The sequence below is a fragment of the Coenobita brevimanus genome, chromosome 55, assembly GCF_032717465.1.
Source record: "Coenobita brevimanus isolate Jiangsu-jjx chromosome 55, ASM3271746v2, whole genome shotgun sequence".
Lineage (NCBI taxonomy): Eukaryota > Metazoa > Arthropoda > Malacostraca > Decapoda > Coenobitidae > Coenobita > Coenobita brevimanus.
Window position 1 is genome coordinate 59,004,400 of NC_137008.1, and position 20,110 is coordinate 59,024,509.

Consider the following 20,110-nt stretch of genomic DNA (forward strand, 5'->3'; position numbering starts at 1 on the left):
ATCACGTACTCAGCGTTTTTATAAAGTTACTCAATTTTTTCCCTACCGACAGCATGTGGGTTTTAAAGGAGTAGAGAACAACTTTTGCCATGAGTGGAAATTATCTTATATCCTTTTGCTATGATAATATATAAACCCTTCATTCCTGATATCACCTACAGACTGCAATCACCTTCAGACAGATCAGTTTATATCTCCTTTCCTACGATGATCTTTTATAGTTTTTCTTGTTACCGTCAGACGATTTATTAAACTGAAAAATCTTATGCTCAACGGATGGTATATTTTCAAAGATTTTTTTCATATCAATACGTGTTAAGTTAAAGTCACGTGCGAGAGAGAGAGAGAGAGAGAGAGAGAGAGAGAGAGAGAGAACCTGTGTGTGTGTGTGTGTGTGTGTGTGTGTGGAAAGGGTGTCGTTTGATGGCGATGGTTCTTTGTTCTCTACCTTCTTATTACCTCTCTGTCAATATCCATGCCTCTCTCTCTCTCTCTCTCTCCACCGTGTTTGATAGAGAAAGATCTTTGTCTACCTCCTCATTATCTCTCTTTGTCAATACCAACCCACTGTCTCTCTCTCTCTCTCTCTCTCTCTCTCTCTCTCTCTCTCCGTCTTTGGTCGTCCATTTTTTTTCCTCACTTCGTTTCCCTTTTCATTCTCTCCCTCTCTCTCTCTCTCTCTCTCTCTCTCTCTCTCTCCTCTTCGCCTCCTTCCTCTCTTCTCTCTCTCTCACACACAACTCCATTGTTCTTTTTTGTTATATTATTGAACTCGCGCTCTCTCTCTCTCTCTCTCTCTCTCTCTCTCTCTCTCTCTCTCTCTCTTTAAAATTCGCACTTTTTTTCTCCTTATTTTCATTTCCTGTCACGACTGCATGCAAGGTATATGAGAGAATCGCGCTAGCCTGATCTCATATTCTCTCTCTCTCTCTCTCTCTCTCTCTCTCATCGCCAAAAACAAATTGATATGCGAAAATTTTCAGATGGAACATGACACCTGCTACGTATTACGGTAAGCAAGGTTAGGCTTGTGTTGGAGGCGAGTTTTATCTCATATAAGCGCAAACTATCAAAAACAGTTACTTGTTTTCGTGGATACTGCGCTTGAAACAAAACAAGAGGGTGATTATTGCGTCCGAGACTGGACCCATCTCACGAACGACCACTATCACCATCATCATTATCATCATCATCATCATCATCCTACCCTATGCTTGCTGTATATTTGCATGAATTCTTGGGTAGTTTTTTTTTTTTTTTTTTTTTTTTTTTTTTTAATTCAAGGAAGGAACCAAAGGCCAAGAGTCCCCAAGATTGTTCCAAGAAAAAACAAAAACATGAGTAGAGAGAGCCAAATTCAAGATCAACATCACAAGGATATTCGTGTTCGTAGTTCGCCCCATCTCACGCATCAACACGACCACCACCACCATCACCAACATCATCGTCGTCTTCACCACCACCATCATCATCTTCCTAACACCATTCTCAAAAGAGCTTTCAAGACTGCTATATTATTTTCACTTCAACCTGGCTCAGATTTTCGTCCATGTACAGCTTATTACACATACCACAGTGGCGGAAAATGACAAAGTTACAATTCTACATCCATTCCACTGCATTTCCTCACGATTAGCATCTTGTGTCAATCTACTGCCACAGTTCAGCATTCAAGATGGAAAGATGGCATTTTTAGACCAAAGTTAGGGTTAAAAAAAAAAAAAAAAATACAGCATGATTTCGTGTACACGGCCCGAATCCCGTAACATCAGTAGCCTACACACCGACGTTCGTAGTAGAAGCAATTTTCACCGTAAAAAATAAAGAAATAAAAAAATCAGAAATACTTGCTGTTTTCGTAGGTACTGCTCAAAGCTAAACATACACAGGGACAATCTTGCTCGTGGCTGCCTCATCTCCCGCCACAGTCCCCTCGCCTGAATCTAGTTGACTGGTGAAGCCCTTGGCCGCACCTGCCCTGGCCATAACTTGCGCTCGGGAGGAGGCCAATTGCGGGGGCTAGCCGGGGACGGGAAGGTAATGCGGGATGTCACAATCTGGCGGAAGGACTCACATTTTCTCTCTCTCTCTCTCTCTCTCTCTCTCTCTCTCAGTGTTTCTTTGCAGTCTGGGTTAAGGGGGATGTCACAACCTGGCAGCAAGGCATTTTTTTTTCTCTCTTTTTTTAGTTGTGGAGGGGAAAGCAGGATGTCATAACCAGGCAAAAGATGTTTTTTATTTTTCTAATTAGGGAAAATTTTAGTCTCGCGGAAGTTTATTTATTCATTTATTTACTTAACTTTTTAAGCTAAGGGGAAGGCAGAAGGGTCGTTCTTTTTCTTTTTCTTTTTTTTCTTTTTTTTGGCTTAAGAAGTCCCAAAACTTTTCTTTTTCTTTTCTTATTTTTTTGGCTAAAGAAGCGCCCAAATCTGGCAATCTTTTCTTTTTCTTTTTTCCTGCAACTGGCGGAGAAAGAAAAGGTGGAATCTCAAAACCTATGAGGAACGCTATTTTCTCCTCGGGTTTATATTTTTCGTGGCTTGTATTTAAAGAGAGTGTCACAGCCTACAGACCTTGACTTTTTTTTCTGTGTGTGTGTGTGTGTGTGTGTGTGTGTGTGTGTGTGTGTGTGTGTGTGTGTGTGTGTGTGTGTGTGTGTGTGAATTTTTGGTTACTTTGACTGACAGAGGATGCTATAACCTGGTAGATTTTTCATGTCGACTTTTTTTTCGTTTTTTGCGTTAATGGGGCTGGCGTAATTTGGGAAAGAAGCTCCAAGCCACTCCCTCTCCCCCCCCCCTCTCTCTCTCTCTCTCTTCGTTGGGTTACAGGGTATGTCATGTGAACGGCAGAACTTTGACGTTTTATTTACAAAAGTCGAGAAGGATTTAACAGCGTGGTAATATAGCATCTTTTTTCACCTTCGGCTGTAGTCTGGGTTACAGGGAAGGCCACAGTCTGGAGAGCTAGTTTATTCTTCGCCTTCTTGGTTAGTCTGAGTTAAATTGATGTCACAACCTGGCACTTCAACACACCTTTTTTTTTCTTTCTTTTCTATATATTTTTTTAACCTGAAATTTTGGTGGCGTAGCTAAGTGGGATACCGCAATATGGAACTTTTTTTTTTTTTTTTTTTTTTTTTACTTTTATTTCTCTATTTTAACCTGCTGTCATGATAGTAAAAATTTCCGGGTCAGAGAAATTTGTGGGTTAATGTGCCGTGGTTCAAATTCCAGCGAGGTTTTTCTATCGTGTAAGACGCTGGCAGGGACGCAAGGTGAACTCCCAGGGCTCAACTTACCTGCACTACGGTAGCCCAAAGTCGTGTTCATCTTTGACTCGGGTCCTCCGGGGTTCGAAACAGGCAATGATATGAACCTGCTGTTTTTATCATTACTTTGCTGTTTTTATCATTACGTTGCTGTTATCATCACTTCTGTCTTATCTCTTTTTGTGGCTTGGTTGGGTGGGAGACAATCACCTGGAAAATCTACTTATGCTTCGGGTTCGGGTTAGTCGGACTGAGCAATGGAGTGTTATAACCTGGGTGATATAAAAGGTCGTATGCTTAAACCTGATTTTGAAAAGTGGGATGCAGACCCGAAATTCTGACCATGATTTTTGAAGAACGTGATGATGATGGAACGTGTCTGGCCTTCCTGTATGGCTGCTGACTGCATTCTGTAATATGGGATGCAGGCTAACCATACCTAATAACCACAGGCGTTCCTTAAATGACCTTCAGTAATTTGAGGTTCGCATTACATTTTCCGATATAAGATTTAAGTATACGTCCTGAGCACAGAAAGGGGTAGGGAAGTCCAAAATTTTCAGTGGTCAATTCTAAAGCACCTGTGAGGAAAGAAAATTGCTATGTTGCACTCTGTTTTCCATGACGCAATTAGCAACGAGGCAGAAAGGTCAGGCTTCAAATATTGTCCATCACGTGTTTCACTGATGTCAAAAAAATGGAGGTCCGTCTTTCCTTCGTGATCTCAGGTATGTCTATTAATCTTGACTGTCAGGTTAGGGTGATTCTGAGTGATATCAAAGACACTTAGAAAAGCCTGTCCTTTATCAGTTTTGCTCTTGGCTAACCCGTTCCTTTGGTGAGATCTTATTTTGCGGATTTTAATCGGTTGGCTGGAGAAAAATGATACACCTACGATGGCATATTACTGAGAAGGTTAATGGAGATTCTTGACTAACCTCTTCCACCACAAGGTCTCCCCTACGCTGAATAAAATCGTCTGGCAGCAGCAGGAGGGCAATACATAAAGTGCCATCACACGGTACCAAATAAAACACAGAAAACCTCAACCTCGAGAAGAGGCTTTGGAAAATTCTTGTCTAAACCCCTGGCTACATGAGGACTTCCACGAGCTAAATAAAATCGTCTTGTGGCAGTAAGAACGAAATATAACCTACTAGTGTGTCCCATTTTACTGCTGGCTCTGTGGTTGTTTTGGTAATAATGTTGTGGTGTGTGCAATGTGTCATGTGCAGTCAAGCCCCGGGGATGTTCACATACTTTGCACTCGCGCCGCACTTTTATATCTACATTCAGCTGGCTCACACACACACACACACACACACACACACACACACACACACACACACACACACACACACACACACACACACACACACACACACACACACAAAGCCTCAGGACCTTGTCTTTCCCCTCACACTTTCAGGTCATTTGGCTTTTTGGCTTTTTCTTTCCATTTAACATTCATGCCATCTTGCAGTCATTTCCACACGACCTGCTTTATTCTCTCTCTCTCTCTCTCTCTCTCTCTCTCTCTCTCTCTCTCTCTCTCACCGTGTTGTGGCGAAGGCGTCAGAATGCACCACCCCCTCACTATCATACGTGAGGGACGGTAGCAGATGTGAGGGTGGGGGAAAGAGTGAGAGAGAGGGAGAGCGTGAGCGTGCGAAAAAGAAAGCAAGCTGCAGATCCCACCACTAACTCATCTCTAAATGCGGCTCTGCTTGTGGACAGCCTTTTGGACTTGGGAGTAGTGAGGAGGGAAGATATACATACATACATTCATACATATATATATATATATAGTGTGTGTGTGTGTGTGTGTGTGTGTGTGTGTGTGTGTGTGTGTGTGTGTGTGTGTGTGTGTGTGTGTAAGTAGAGAGAGAGAGAGAGAGAGCGCTGATGAGTGAATAAATGAATGGACATTAGCTGAGGCGGTAGCGTAGTTGTAACCCCAGGTTCATCTCAGTGTTAACCCAGCAGATTGCAGTCTAAAGTTGGTCCTCTTCTTCAGTCCACCATCTCCGTTTCAGAAGACATGGATGAACCTGAGAAACGGTCGCACCGCTAGGTTGTCGAGTCGTGTAGCTATGTCGGCGCCACTGCACGAAGGCAACCCTCTGCAGTATTTATGGAGAAAAAAATGAATTATCGAATGAATGATAACACGGAATAAATAAGAAAGCACTCCGCCAATGCCACTGCATTAAAAGTATCCGGATCCGGATCCGTGGAGATATTGTGTGGAATATATAGGATCCAGACCCGCCCCCAAATTTAATCAATTCTTTCTTGGCCCATGGCCCGCCCTTCCACCAAATTTCATTGATATTCATCGAGAACTTTTTGAGATATCGTCCGGACAAGCAGACAGACAGACAATCCGATGAATACATAACCTTTTCCAACTTCGTTCGCGGAGATAATAAGACGAGTAAACAGGACGACAAACAGAATGAGTGACGTCATGAATAAGAGCTATGAAAAATGAAATGGGAAGGCGGGCAAGACAAATTAAAGTTGCTGTTGCTGCTGCTGCTCTGCCCCGTCTGCCTGGTCACGCAGACTCATCGACCACAGGCAAACAGTAGCTTACTTGTGGTAGACATCTCCTCGCCGGGGATGGAACAGGGTCCTGCCACGTGGCGAAGTGCAGGGAAATTGAAGGAGGCATAGCCGTCAGGAGGATGAGCTTTGTATAGGAGATAATGTATGAATAGTGGTCTCAGATCTGACTTTGACTACTTGGTAAATATGGTTGAGTTCCCTGCCTGAGAGTGTTGTGCAAGGCCAGCTACTAGGCCATGGCCCCACGTAATGAGATGACGGAAACCACCTACCAACTACATTTTTGGCGGGCTAACGAGTGCAAAAGGATGACCCGAGTCCATGCAGGGTTGGGGCGTCCGTCTTCCCTACGCCCGATACATGCTCCAGCCGCACACCCGACGAACGATGGCAACCGTGCGAAACGACGAATGAGTGGATGAGTAAGAGAAATGAATGAAACAACAAACGATACGACGAATGAATGAGTGGAGGAATGAAAAATGAATGAAGAAATAATCGCAAAAACAAGTTTCTAATTGGCAAATGACTGGGCGAATGAGAAATTCGTGAAGCAATGAATAAGAAAACGAATGAATTAAATGTGTGAAGGAACTGAAAAATAAATATATGACGGAACGACTGAACTAGAGAACGAATGAAAGAACAGAAAAAGACGAAAACAAGACGTGACTACTTTAGAGGACAACTGAATGAATGGGTGAATGAAGTGTATATGACGAATGTAGGAGGTGAAGAATGAAACGGAGGATGAATACGAAAACGAATAAAGCCAATGAAAAATAGGACAGAGAACGAAAAAGTGAAAATGAGAGTAAATGAGCTGAATAAGACGAAATAAGTGAACTGACGAATGAACAAGTTACAACTGAACAACGGAGAGTACGTGATATGACCAATGAAAAACGGGTATACATGAAGTGGCGAATGAATGACGGGTATACATGACGTGACGAATGAATGACGGGTATACATGATGTGACGAATGAATGACGGGTATACATGACGTGATGAATGAATGACGGGTATACATGACGTGATGAATGAATGACGGGTATACACGAAATGAATGACGGGTATACACGAAATGACGAATGAATGACGGGCATACATGAAGTGACGAACGAATGAGGAAGGGGACAAATGAAGAAGACGAGTGGGAGCGAGGTAATCATGTTGTCAAGCCGTCAACACCCCCTATCATCTCTCCTCCCCACCTCTCTCTCTCTCTCTCTCTCTCTCTCGTTACTTTTCCATTTCCATTCATTTTAATTTTCTCGTCTTCCTTCCCACTTCTCAGTTCTCATCTTGCCTTTCGCTCCTTTCCATTTACCTGTCATCTCCAACTCACTTCCCTTTATTTTCTTTACTCTCCCTTCCCTTTCCTTCAATCTCCTTTCCTCCCTTCCTTCCCTCTCCTCTCCTTTCTTCCTTTCATCCGCTGTCTCCCTGGTTCTTCTGATTCACCGCATCCCTTCTATACTCTCCCTTCTCTTCCTTTTTCTGCTTTTCCCCTCTCCTCCCCTCTTCCCACCTCTCCATTTCTCCTCGTCTCCTCTCCTCTCCCTTCCCCCTTCCTTTTCCTTCCCCTCTCTCTCTATAGCTCCCTCCCATTCCTTTCCTCTACTCCTCCTTTCCCGTCTTCTTCCTCTCTCTTTCCACCATCATGTCCTCTCCTCTCCTCCTCTTCTCATCCCCTCCCACTCCTTCCTTTCACCTCCTCTTACCGCTCCTCCCTTTCCTCCCTTCCCCCTCTTTTCCATCCCCCCATTCTCCTCCCCTCTCCTCTTCCCTCCCCTCCCCTCCCCCCCTCTCTTTCCTCTCCCTCCTCCTCTCCGCGATCAAACATCTCCAACACGACACAAGTGCGAGTTGCCCCCCTTTAAATCCAACACACACACACACACACACACACACACACACACGAAATCTCCCCCCCCCCTCTCTCTCTCTCTACCCGTTCCTTCTAATCCACCGCAGGCAAGATAACAGAAAGGGATCAGCGGTGAGAGGAAGAGGTGGAAGAGCATTTGGGTGTGGAGGATATAGGTGGATAGGATACAGGTCCACTATAAACTCTCTCTCTCTCTCTCTCTCTCTCTCTCTCTCTCTCTCTCTCTCTCTCTCTCTCTCTCCAGTCCCTATAAGGTCTGAAGCAGTACGGGAACTTTTCCTCAGTGAGATAATGACGGCTAGAATGATCTCCTTCCCATGCTGGCGTAGTACGTATAGGGAAGATGTTTCTGTACGATGAGTGATGCCCGTGAAAGACGAAGTTTTGTAACGTCTGTGTGTGTGTGTGTGTGTGTGTGTGTGTGTGTGTGTGTGTGTGTGTGTGTGTGTAGAATCTGTTGTACTGTACCATCATTCTCGTAAATTAGACGATGTAAAAACATTAATGCTGCAGTTTCTGTCGGACCTATACTCTCTCTCTCTCTCTCACACACCAGGGAGGCCCTAATCTTAAAATCTCAAGTGTGATCAAAAGGAGCACCAATCAATAACGACGCGCTCTCCAGCTTCTTTTAGGTGGAAGGTCTAAGAAGTCAGTCTCTCTCTCTCTCTCTCTCTCTAAATAATAAAGTCAAGCTGTGTATATGTGTCTGTCTGTGCGTTTGTTCGTTTCTTTCACGAGAACGGTAATATATATCGCTTTTTTTTCTTTTCTTTTTCTTTTTTTTTTTTTTTGCATTAGGTCGGGGTAAGTCCAGGGAGTGTCAGAAAAAAACAAACAAAAAATTTTGGCAATCACGTGCGACGCGCCGGCACGAAGTTTTCGGAAATCGCGGCACGCGAAAATATGCGATTTTTTCTACTTTTTGGTTGGAATTGGTCATTGTGGGCTCAATAACAGCATGGAAACAAAGATAATGTTATCTTCAAACATTTTGTGATGGAAAGCCTATTATTAGTCCAGCAAATTTTTGCGGGCAAACACTAGTTTATATATATATATATATATATATATATATATATATATATATATATATATATATATGAATTACACAGAGTAAAACTGTCTGGTCCTAGTAAGGTTAAAACGACGCATGCTCGGACTGAAGGGGTTACTGGTAGTCGATCATGTTACGACACTTGGAGCGCACTGTAGGATGGTTACCTATCCTTCTATATACTGTACATATATATTGCCAGACGCCGCAATCCCGTAAGGTGTGGTCACAAACAGCCTCCACGTCGCCCTGTCCAATGCCACTTCACTGCCTTGCTCCCAGCTAAAACCCCCACTCTCACATACCTCTCCACTCCATCCCTCCACCTCTTCCTCGGGCTCCCTCTCCCTCTCCCCCCTTCCTATCTATAATGTTCTTAATTAAGGTGGCCTAGACTAGGGCCCCCACACCTCGCAGGGGGAAATATGATGCTGGTCGTTACTGTTGCCTTCCAACAGCCCTGTTACAAGCCTTTGAAGGTAATAGCAGGGAGGTAATAGGTGATAAAGCTGATGAGGGAGCACCTGTTGAAAGCCGTACTGCCATAACAACTCCACGGCCTGAATGGCTCCAAATTGACAATAAGCTGCCACAAGCCTAATGTTAAGAGTAACAATAATTCTATAAGCCGTAAGTCATCATCATCATCATCACTATTATTATTATCATTTTTATTATTATTATTATTATTATTATTATTATTATTATTATTATGTGGTAGGTCGGTGGATGGTTACCATCGTCCCTTGGACACTAGTATCATAGAAGTGGTATGAAATCAAAACCCAGTAGCTGGCGCTGAACAGTAGCCAACTCCCAGGCTGGGAACTTAATCACATCTACACTGACAAAGCCGGCGCTGAGAACACTACAAATACAGCACATTAGCTCTGGATGACAGTTGTCCTTGGACAAGAAAAACTTCAAATTCAAATCCGAGTCCTTAGGTAATGGATGGCGACAGTAAGAGCATATGATGAAAAAAAAAAAAAAATTGTTCGTGTCATGCCGGTGGTACTACATAGCTCCCACTATCACTGTTAACTGACATCAATATATGAAAAAAAGGGGCTTACTATACATACGCATGCACTGCCAAGACCTTCAGAAATGTAAACATAAACATAGGTAGGAGCGCCTACCATCCACTCACTCGACAAAGTGCTACCTCCACGTGACTCTACACAACGACAAAACTAAACCGGTTTCTTGTACTCCAGGTGTGCCAGGTATCTCTAAATGACCGACTCTTTACTCTGGCTTTAACAGATAATCCCTTCGCAAGCTGCCGGGTGTGCAATGCGTCACCAGATCTTGAATTTGGCTGTTATCTTGGTTTTGTTTTTTCTTACTGGAGGGAACAAGTTTACGGGCTTCTGGCCTTGGGTTCCTTCCTTCTTTCATAAAAAAAACAAAAACAAAAAAAGGAGCGGGGTATCACTTTCACCTCACCAACTGTCATGCTCATCAGGATGATGCAGAAGCGGGAATAGACAAGAAATTATGAATAAATAAATACATAACAAACACTAAAATAAATTCTCTAAGTGAGCTAGTAATCCTGATACTGAAGGTCCAAATCCAGTCCGAGGCTCATACCAGGTCGTCTCCATTTCCTAACGCTGGGTCCACAGGGGAAAGGAAGGAAGAGAGAGAAAAAAAGGAAAGAATGAAAAGAAAAGGAAAATGGACACTATGTAAGTCCCAACCCCCCCTATACATATCTTATACATACATACATACATGCATACTGTACATCTAGAGAGAGAGAGAGAAAAAAAATTAAATTCATAAATATTTCAGACAAACATTCTTTCTCTCTCATGTGAAAATGCCACAAAGCCCAAGTGTAAAAATCCCCCCCTACTCTCTCTCTCTCTCTCTCTCTCTCATATTCTGTGTGTGTGTGTGTGTGTGTGTGTGTGTGTGTGTGTGTGTGTGTGTGTACTGTACATATATCAGGTGTGCAAATGTTAAGATGGCCAATGAAAAGACGGATAAGTCTCCCTCCCCCCCCTCTCTCTCTCTCTCTCTCTCTCTCTCTCTCTCTCTCTCTCAGGTGTGAAAATGTCGAGGAGTCCAGGTGTAAAAACCAAGCTAATACTCGTCATTCAGAGGGTTCAGGTGCAGGGTTACAGATGGGGTGCTTCGGCTCCAGTATTGGCCAACCTGGGGCTATTGGAATTCATGTTGCGGGCCGCTGGAATGGGTGCTGGAAGGCCGCTGGAAAGGTAAAATGGATGCTGGAAGGCTGGAACGGATGGTGGAAAGGTAAGATTGGTGCTGGGAGGGATGGTGGAAAAATACAAGGAGTGCTGGAAGGCTGGAAGAGGTGTTGGAAGGCACAAACGGATGCTGGAAAGGCAAAAGTGTTACTGGCATGGACGGTAGAAAAATGAATGGGGTCCTGGAAGGCTGGAATGGATGCTGGAAATGTAAAGATGGTGCCTGAAGATTGGAAGGAGGTTTGGAGATTTAAATAGCTTGTTGGAGTGAGTGCTGGAAGCCTGCTGGAACGGGGGTTAGAAAGGTACGAGTGGTGCTGGGAAGGATTGCCAAAAAGTAAAAGGGGTGCTGGAAAAGCAAGATGGTGCTGGAAACTGGATGGGGGCTGGAAAATTTAATGTCACACTAGAATGTGTGCTGAAGCGGCAGATGGAAAAGTGAAAGTGGTGTTGGATGAAATGGTGGAAAATATAATGTAAAAATAAATTATTGCTGGAAGACTAGAATGGTTGCTGGATAGGGCATAGTGGAGTTGGGAGAGATGGTGGAAAAACAAATAACTGGAAGAATGAAATGGATTTGGACAATGTAATGTGGCGCTGGAAACATTTAAAAATGGTTATGGAAATCTGGAATGGGTTCTGAATGTAGTGCTGGAAGAAATGCTCGAAAAGTAAGTGCTGGAAGAGGTCTGGAAAAATAGAAACTGTGTTGAAAGAGCGAGTGGAAAACCAGAAAGTTGATCCGCATAGTGTGATTGATTTTGAAAGTGGTGCTGTAAAGATAAATGTAGTGTAGATGAGATGGTGTTAATATTGAAAGGGATCCTGGAAGGCTGGAAGAGGTGGTAGAAGAGTATAAATGTGCTGGAAGGTTGGAAGGGGTTTGGGAGAGAAGATGGGATGCAGAAAAAAGTAAAAATTGTTCTTGAAAAATAATGGGAGATAAAAAATAGGAGGAAGAAGTGTTAGAAAAGTGAAATAGTTGCTGGTAGAAATGGTAGGAAAATAAAATGGAATGCTGGAAAAGTACAAGTGGTGTTGAGGGAACGAGTGGTCAATCAAAAGGGATGTTGGAAGGCTATAAGAGTGCAGGAAGAAGCTGTGGAATTACAGAGTGGGTGTTGAAAGGGTAGAGTGGGTGCTGAAAGAATAGAGAGGATTCTGGAAGGATTGCTGTAAGGGGAGAGGGAATTATTGAAGGGGTGTTGGAAGGGTAGAGTAAGTGCTGAAAGGGTAGAAGGGATTCTGGAAGGATTGCTGGAAGGGTAAGGACGGTGCTGGAAAGGGAGATGGGCTGTTGAAAGGATTGCTGGAAGGGGTGCTCGGAGGGTAGAGTGGGTGGTGGAAGGTAGAAATGGTGCTACAAGAACGTACGGTCTCAGGTGGTGGGCTATGGATGGGGTGCTTCACCAAGAGTGTTGACCAACCTGGGACCATCGGGATTCATATTGTGGCCTGCTGCAGAGCGTGGAGGAGAGTGAGAGGGGATTCTGGGAGGCGTTGCAGAAGAGGCAAAGGAAAAGTAAACAAGGGTGCAGAGAGGGAGGGGAGGGAAGGGTAGGTGGAATGCTAGATGGCTGGAATGGTTGCTGGCAGGCTAGAACGTACATTCTTTATCTGTCCGACTCTGGGCATAAATTTCGCAGCCCGTTCCCAAGCCCCAGTAGTCCTACACACCATACACCTCCAGATGTCACTGCTTTGGCGCTAACACCAACCGTCCATATTGAATACAAGCTTGGGCTGTGTCATGCAGGACCGGTGTATTGGTATTAGCAGGGTATTCTGACATGTCGGAAAGTCTCTTGGTAAATAAGTTAAGTTTGCTTTAATGACATTCAAATCCTTAAATTGTTCCCTGCCCCAGCCAGGATTCGAACCCGCGTCCATTTGGAATGCAGGTCACCTCTTTGCGCATTCGGCCATCGCTCCTCCTATTCTGCCTCCCCTCCCCCTTCAGTATACTGAGAGAGGTAGCAAAAAGCTGGATTAGCAGGGATGGTGCAGAAGGGTACGAGATACTGGAAGACAGACGAGGAGGGAGAAAACTGGAATGTGTTGTGTATGGTTGGAAGAGTTTGCGGGAGGCTACAGGGTGGGCATAAAAGGTGTTGGTGATGCTGGAAGGCGTGTTGGAAATCTGGAAGGGATGCTGGGAACGGTGCTGGAAGGGCTGAAGTGTAAGGTGTGTGGTGGAAGGAATGTCGGTGGAACGTCAGGGATGATATAAGGGACGAGAAGCTAAGGGGGAGTAGAAGGGGGCTGGAAGAGGTGGTGAAAGGGGATGCTGGAAGGGGTGGTGGAAAGGGTGGTGTAAGGGAGTAAGTAAAGGGCTGAAGGAAGGAGTGTACGGTGTGGTGCTGGGATGATGGAAGGGGCACGTGAAGGTGTGGGATGGAGTGCTGGGAGGAAGAATACAAAGACATAAAGGATAAAAATGGATGATGAAGGGATGAAATGGGAAGGAATGAATGTTGGAAGGGTGTAACATTATACCAGAGAGGAGAAAAGAGTGTTTAAAGTATTACTGGAAGAATTGGTCTGGCCGCTGAGATGAGAGGATGTGTTGAAACGAGTCAAAATGAACAGCAATGAAGTTGGAAAGGAGAAAAGGGAGGTAAGTGCAAGACCGGAATGCATGTTGGAAAGGTGATACTGGTGCTTGATGGAAGAAAGAGGAATAAGCTGGAAGGAAGAGAAGGCGTGTTGGAAAGAGACTGAGAGGGAGAGGAAGGTACTGGGTGCTAGACAGGAAGACAAGTGTGCTAGTTTGGAGGAAAGGCAAAGAAAAGGGAAAGAAGAGAAGGAGTTAAAAGGACTGTGGAAGAGAGTAGAGGGGATCTAAGGGAAGAAAGGATGTTGAGAGGAGGGGAAGAAGGCTGACAGAGAGAGGGAAGGGAAGGGAGAGTTAAAAGGGTGATGGAAGGGAGGTGAGGGGATGAAGGGAACGGAGGGAGACTGAGGGGGAGGGAAGGGGGTTGAAAGGGGAGGGAAAAAGGCTGAGAGAGGAGAAATTAGAGTGATAGGAAGGGAGAGAGGTTTAGAGAGATCAGAGGGAAGGTTAGAAGATGAGAGAGAGAGAGAGAGAGAGAGAGAGAGAGAGAGAGAGAGAGAGAGAGAGAGAGGTGAAGACTCGGCAAGGGGTAAAAAGAAGAGGTCACGGTGGCGCTAGGGTGGAGGGGGAAAGTGAGAAAAGATAGCAGGTGAAGAAAAGGGCAAAGGCAGGGCAAAAACAGCTACCCGAGAATAAGAAAACAGGAAGAAATGCGGCAAAATGAGCAGAGCAGAAGACGTAGGAAGATGAGAAAATGGCAAGAAAAAAAAATCACAAAAGAAAAGGCAATGCAAACATTAAAAAAAAAAAAAAAAAAAAATCCATCCATCGTCCAATCTTTTTTTCTTTTCCTCCATCAGGAATGTACGGGCCCGGGGCTGGGCTACTTAGTCCTGTCATTTTCGCAATGGTGACCAGGCTCACTCGTCCCTGAGTGGCAATAAGTAAGCACTACACCCCAACCATCCCTCAAATGGAAACCCTTATATTGTTCAATACGGTTGCAATGCCTTAACGCACTGGACCGAAATGCGCCATTTGGTTATACGGTTACCATTGAGCGTGGTAAAAAGTTTCCCCGGTTAGGGGATACTGTTTGGCTTGTCACTCATTGCTGAGTCACCTGAAGGCAGAACTGTATCGAGTGAGTGGATGATGGGGGTCCACCTACCACAAAAAAAAAAAAAAGAAAGAAAAAAAAAGACGTAGATACATGGAAAAATAACAAAATACGGTTGAGGCCACGAAATAAATGCAACAACATGAAATAAGAAAAGCAATAAAGAGGGGAGGCAAAGACATTAAAAGAAGCAGGTGGAGGTAGAGAAGCGGAGAGAGAGCGGGCAGAGTTATGGCCTAGTGTTGATTGCAAGGAACAGGTGCTGGCGGTAGTAGTTGTGATGGTGGTGCTGGTAGCTGTGGTGGTGGTAGTGATAGTTCTGCAGTTGTGGTGGTGATGGTGGTGGTAGTGATGATAGTCCTGCAGTTGTTGTGGTGATGGTAATGGTTCTGCAGGGGTGGTAGTTGTGGTGACAGTTGTGGTAGTTTTGATGCCGGCTATGAAGACGGTTGTGGCAGTAGGAGTGGTGGTTGTGGTGACAAAGATGGTGAATGTGATGGTGGTGGTGAAAGAGATAGAGATAATTATTCAGTTTATATTTTTACCCATGTCGTACCGGGCCATGCTTTTCTGTCTGTCCACCTGCGGAGGTAATGGTAGTTGTGTCAGGTTGGGTGTGCATATAAACAAACCTGTGATATGATTAACGCAGGTAAGGCTCCGACACTCGGCTGTCCCTCATCCCACACACTTCCTCTTGCCTCACAGTGACCTTATATGTGTGTGTGTGTGTGTGTGTGTGTGTGTGTGTGTGTGTGTGTGTGTGTGTGTGTGTGTGTGTGTGTGTGTGTGTGTGTGTGTGTGTGTGTGTGTGTGTGTGTGTGTGTGTGTGTGTGTGTGTGTGAATAAGGTCGATGCCATAGAATCTCAATCATCATCATCATCATCATCATCATCATCATCTTCATCTTCGTCTTCATAATCATCATCCAACTCTATGCAAACTAACCCCCACTAATATTATACCAGTTCTGAATGAAACAGTCCTAGCATGCATTCAGTATGGGCTGTGGACATCAGTGCCAAAGTGGTGACATGGGATTTTGTTTACTGTCATCTTGGAACCGGCATAGTTATGGTGACTCTTCCTATATTCCTTTTACTTTAACTTGGCCTAAATTTGCCCTCTCTCTCCGTATGAATGCTGAGCTGTAACAACAGATCAACATCACAGTATGGTGCTAAGTACGAAGAAGTGTCACAGATGGGATGCAGAGAGGAAATGTCGTCTTACTCTGTCACTGAGCTACGTAAAATCAGCTACAGAGGGACATGATGCTGATCCAGGTTAGGGTAAATATACTGTAGACTCGCCTTTCGTGTGTAATTTCTATGCCTGTTTGCTCCATTTACAATTTGTGCCTCTGTTGTTGTTATTCATTTATTTGCCTTTTGTTCTTACGAAACTCGGTACTGAACAGAAGTCTACCCATTTTCTATGTATGTTCAGTGCTGTTCACTTTCCTTCTCGCTCACCCCACAAAATTCTCTCTCTCTCTCTCTCTCTCTCTCTCCCCAATATTTTAAACGGGATGTGTGTGAGGCTACAGCGTAATTACTGCCTCATTAACCTTACCTCACCTGTACGCACAATTATACGCAGTCAATTAACAGAAATAAGAACGTGAAGTACGCAATGAAGCATCGATTAATTAACATCACACACTAGTTTTATGAAAAAAAAAAAAATATGCTCCATTAATTTACTAGACTTTTACTATAACCTATTCTGTATAAATAATAACACTGGATTTTATTGAAGGGCTTAACTGAAACTCCAAACCTGTTAACGGTACAAAAACCAACAATGCAGTCTTAATCGAAAGGGCTTACTACAGTACCAGTTTCTGCCTTTCAAGTAAAATTTTGTTCAGGCAATGTGTTTCTTCGGCCTATTATTTTATCGCTGTGGGATCTGAATTAACCTGTTTTTTAATTTCTGTAATTCTCTACCTTCTGCAGTTACAAAATGTCTTTCTTATAACTCTACGTTCGGGTCAGCTAGAAAATGCATTACAATCTGAGTGGTAGTGTGAATCGATGTACCTATGAACCCCTGATCTTTCTTCTCCTCCTACTTATTCCCTTCTCATCATTCTTTATCGTTTCTTCTTCTTTTTCTTCGTTCTTCCTCTTCCTCCTCCTTTTTTCCTCCCAACACCACCACCATCAGTAAATCCTTCCCCACCTCTGCTCTCTCGCTTAATCTTCCTCCTCCTCCTCCTGCCGCCAGTGGTCCGTAGAGCATGGAGAGACCCGCACTGACACGTAATTAGTCTCCTTGACGCCCACTTACCTGTCTACTGCCTTCAACTCTGCCTACCCACTGCCCTACCTACCTACTGCTCTATCTACCTACCTACCGACCTATATCCTTACCTACCTACGTACTTTCGCTACAGTTAAGGGCGCCTGCCTACGTGACCGGCGTGTGATGTCTGCATTGCTCTGTTGGTGGATGTAGGACGTGAATGGATGGGGTGAGTCGTTGAATGGGTGATAAATGCTGTGCACTCAACCAAAATAAATCCTTTGACACCTGGCCACGACGGACTCTGAATGAGCACTATGGTTTTGTCAACACAGCACTGTACTTGGTCTGCGTAGCCCTAAGTTGCGCCTCTAAATATTTTCCTAATGCCATATGGAGCTCGTTTAAATAATACTGTATTTACAACCTAATGAACACTTTTACATATATCTACAGATTCAAAGGAAATATTCACATCCTTCATTCGTTCCGTCAAGCGCTTAAGCTGTTCGGATACTTCCTCTGCCGAGTGTAGCCAAGAAAAAGTTATCGTGCCCCAGGGGTTCGATGGATATAATGATGAACAAATTCTTCAGGCACAAATGACTCAATGAACCAGGTACCTTAGACAATGCAGCATCTTGCCACTGCATGTATTTTCGAGAACTAAAAATACAAGGGTAATGTATATTGTCCCAACGTGGCTCAGCTGGTCCATACATCACAATGCTTCGTTCATGTTCCAGAAAGTTCAGTGCGATAAGTGACGCAGCATATTACTGGCTGTACATACACGACCAAACAGTATCTTCAACCACGTGATGGATGGCTTCTTAATCCAGCGTTGTTCACACTGTTCGTGTTTTGTTCCAAGGCAAATATTTATGAACAGACAATATAAAATTCCTTCTTCATGGAATATTGATAAAACACAGCGGGCATGCTCTGTCCTGAAATATTACTGGCGTACACTTTCAAACGTCCTGTCCACTGTTTCAAGATGCAGAGACGCGAAAATATCAGACACATTTTCAGAGCGACTGTGCACTTTTACGGCCGTCAGCAAGTTTCAACACCCTAGCGACCACCTGCTGACGGATCCTAAGAAACTAGTGGTCGTTTGCCGACGTCTTAAATCCCGAAAAGGAAGGCAGGCGTCCAATTTTTAACGATAATTTCTACAGTACGTGACTATGCTAGAACACGTCTGGCCTCTCCACGCTACAGTATTGTCCAGTGCACTCAGTAATGTGGGATGCAGGCTGATCAAATCTAACAAGCACAGGTACGTATATTTCAAGAATGAGTTCGCTTACCTTCAGCACTTCTATCTGTTTATAGCTAGTACCTGCATACTAATGTTACCATCAGTGAGTCTTCCTGCCCTGTGTTTAAGTCTATGCAACAATTTTTCAGCATCGACTAAGTTCTTTTGCAGCACTACAGTATTTTGCATTGTAATAACTCTAGCGTTATAAATTATCTGAAAAATTTAGTACTGAGCGATCTTCTGTTGTGTAATCGTTTGTAAAAAAGAATCTCGATGTTGTGATGTCATTATAATAGCAATTCTCTTTTTACTTAGGATATCTCTTTCTTTTCTCCACGCTACTGCTGGTATTGTATTATTAACATTAGCTAAATTACTTGTCGTGTCTCACTGCTCCCCATATTATGCATGTTATACCGCCGCTTAAATCAAAGGACTGCAACATTACCTTCCTAGTTACAGTACTTATTCTCATATCTGCCTACCTACTGTACCCAATCAATTCCCTCCCTGCCTACTTACTCTGCTTACTTAACTACCGACCTATCTACTTATTTTATTATCGGCCTGCCTACCTACTTACGCATTCATGTTCTAAAGGAAAGGATTATTATTATTTAGCATTAGAACCTGGATGTTAATACAATTTCATCACACCCACTCACTATCCCACGCATTCCCTCTCGCTCTTTTCAACCTCGAACGCTTCCGCCTACACCTCTAACTCTTTCTCTTCATCTTCCTACTCCTTTTCTCAATTTCCTCCTCCTTCTTCTCCTTCTCCTCCTCCTCCTCCTCCTCCTGCCGCCAGAGGTCCGGAGAGACAATTTCAGGGAGCATGGAGGAGGTCCGCAGTGACACGTAATTAGTCTCCTTGACGCCCCCTTACCTGCCCACTGACCTCCCTGCCTACCCACCGGTCCGCCTACTTACCTGCCTGCCTACCTACCAGTCTGCATGCCTTCCTATCAATCTAACCATCTACCAACTTCCCTACCTACTTACGAATCTGTATACCTACTCATAAAACTTTCTACCTACCTACCTACCTGCCTACTTACCTTTACTAAGCTTTGGGGAGACTTTATCGAGCTGCAGCGTCTACATACAGCCTTCGTTAATGCCTTCAATAAAAAAGGTCCTACTTTGGTTGAATAAAAAATAACATAAAAGTAACAAAAGATAAACTAGAAAAATAACTATGTCACAGGAATGAATTTAAAACAAAAATGCACGCACCAAATTTTTAAAAGACATATATAGAACGCCTGTGGTTATTATTATTATTATTATTATTATTATTATTATTACATTTTTAACGCTATCTCTAACGTTTTCATATCGACCTACTTTACATTTATAAAACAGGGTACTGGTGTGTAATTTCCAGAATAAATCGCTACGGAAAAGGTACTACGGAATCCCCACATCCCCGGACAGTGAGTTGTATATTTCTCAAACGTCCATTTACCTTACTTACCTACCTACCTACCTACTAACTTATCAACTTATATGTCAACCAAGCAACCTACCAACCAAGCAACATACATATCTACTTACCAACCTACCCACCACCTGGCTACATACATACATACATACATACATACATACCCGGTGCTTACCTAAATACCTACCTATCGCCCATCTACCTACCTATCTACCTACCTAAGCCGTATCAAGAGATAAACACAAGAATATGATGCTAGTCAAGAAGAACTGCTATGGAAAGGGTGTAGAGTCGCAGTATGTCTTTTTCAGTCACTAAGATACATGAAATATGCCGCAAAATGACGAAAATCTGGGCCAAGTTAGAGTAAAAAGAGTACAGTCAAATCAGCTTTCAGTCTGACTACAATTGTCCATCAACCGAGTTGAAAGGAGTTAGGGTACTGAT